Source organism: Arachis ipaensis, chromosome B07 (assembly GCF_000816755.2).
Source record: "Arachis ipaensis cultivar K30076 chromosome B07, Araip1.1, whole genome shotgun sequence".
Lineage (NCBI taxonomy): Eukaryota > Viridiplantae > Streptophyta > Magnoliopsida > Fabales > Fabaceae > Arachis > Arachis ipaensis.
The window spans coordinates 35,996,348-35,998,497 of record NC_029791.2 but is presented as its reverse complement, the minus strand read 5'-3'; positions in this window follow the sequence as shown (position 1 = coordinate 35,998,497).

The following is a 2,150-nucleotide window of genomic DNA, read 5'->3' as shown; positions in this document are numbered from 1 at the left end:
TCATGATGTTTGCATTGGTACATTAAATAATGTTGATTGGTTAGATGAAGAACAAAGTTTAGAAAGCATAATTAGAGAAGAGTAGAGTGATTGACCCTAGACACTTGAGAGTTAGAGTGATATACACTACTAGTAAGGGTTCAGTGCTAAATTCTATGTTCCCTGCTTTCATGAGCTATCTTCTTACAAGTTTACTTATACCTTATTTTGTATGATTTGAATTAGTGGAATCTGATTTATATTTGTCTTGGAAAATTTATTTATTTTTAACCAAGTAGGTAGAAACATTTTGTATGTAGTTGCATTCATATAGATAGGTTGCATTTCATACATTCTACCATTCCTCTTCATCTTTTTAGCTTCTCTTGAGCTTAGCATGAGGACATGCTAGTGTTTAAGTGTGGGAAGGTTGATAAACCACTATTTTATGGTTTATCTTGTGCTTAATTGAGTGGATTTTATCAACTCTTTACCCACTTATTCATACTATTTGCATGGTTTTACGTTTTCCTTCCTGATTTTATGCTATGATTGAAAACATGCTTCTTTGATCTTATATTTGCTTATTATTAATCCTCTCTTATTACCATTAGATGCCTTGATATGTGTGTTAAGTGTTTTCAGAGATTATAGGGCAGGAATGGCTTGGAGGATGGAAAAGAAGCATGCAAAAGTGGAAGGAATACAAGAAGTTGGAGAAACTGCTAAGCTGTCCAGCCTGACCTCTTCGCACTCAAACGGCTATAACTTTAGCTACAGAGGTCCAAACGATGCGGTTCTAGTTGCATTGGAAAGCTAACGTCCGGGGCTTCAATTTGATATTTAATATGCCATAGTTGCTCTGACGCTAGGTGACGCGACTGCGTGCTTCATTTGGCCGCGTCGCAGTGACAAAAATCAGCGTGTTTGAATTCGCAACCAGCGAATTCTAGGCTGTTTCTGACCCAGTTTGCGGCCCAGAAAACACAGATTAGAGGCTATAAAGTGGGAGAATACATCCATTCAAAAAAAGAAGCTTTCACATTCACAATTTTAGGAGTAGATGTAGTTTTTAGAGAGAGAGGTTCTCTCCTCTCTCTTAGGATTAGGATTAGGATTTCTCTTAGTTTTAGGAGTGACTCTCGATCCCAGGTTCAATGTTCTTTTTATTTATTTTCTCAATTTAATTTATGAACATCTATGCCAGATTTAATTTCTTTTGTTAATGCAATTTGAGGTATTTTCAGATTTAATTTTGCTTTGCTTTATTTACATGAATGCTTTTAATTTAATCTAGATATTTTTCTCCCTTTTGGCTTTGGTCAAGTGATTGGTAGTACTTGAGTTATCAAACTTAGCAAGTGATTGAAATTGACAGATTCTGCTTGATCTAGGATTGCTCTAACACTAGTCTCTCCACAGGAGTTGACTAGGATTTGAGAATCAAGCAAATCAGTCCACTTAACCTTCCTTTGTTTATTAAAGGCTGACCAAGTGAGATTAAAACCCAATTCTCTTCACACCTGATAAGGATAACTAGGATAGGAATTCCAATTCTTATACCTTGCCAAGAGATTTTATTATTATTATTTTATTTTACTTGTCATATAACATATTCCCCCTTACTTCTAAAACCCCTAATTTACAAGACTCATAACCAATAATAAGAACATACCTCCCTGCAATTCCTTGAGAAGACGACCCGAGGTTTAAATACTTGGTTATCAATTTAAAAAGCGATTTGTTACTTGTGACAACCAAAACGTTTGTACGAAGGGATTTTTGTTGGTTTAGAGACTATATCTACAGCGCAACTGTTTTTATAAAATTCTTTACTGGCAAAAATCCTCTCGTCAGACAGCAAACTGGGTGGTGACGTAGTCAGCTCCCTCTCCCCTCCTCTCCTTCTTCTCCGCAGCCCCCTCCCCTTTTCCCTTCCTTCTTTCTTCTTTTTAAGCTGCTGTTGTGTTAGGTTTGTATGTTTAGTGGGTGTGTGCGTGTGTGACCATGAGTGAGGGGGGGTGAGAGAGTGAGTGTAAGTGTGTTAGGGTTTTGGGGTGGTGTGGGTTAGTTTAGGTATTTTTATTAAAAATAGGGGTAGTAGTGTAATTTTATAAAATAATTAAAAAATAGAATAATAATTAAAAACCAAATTAAATATAAAATATCAA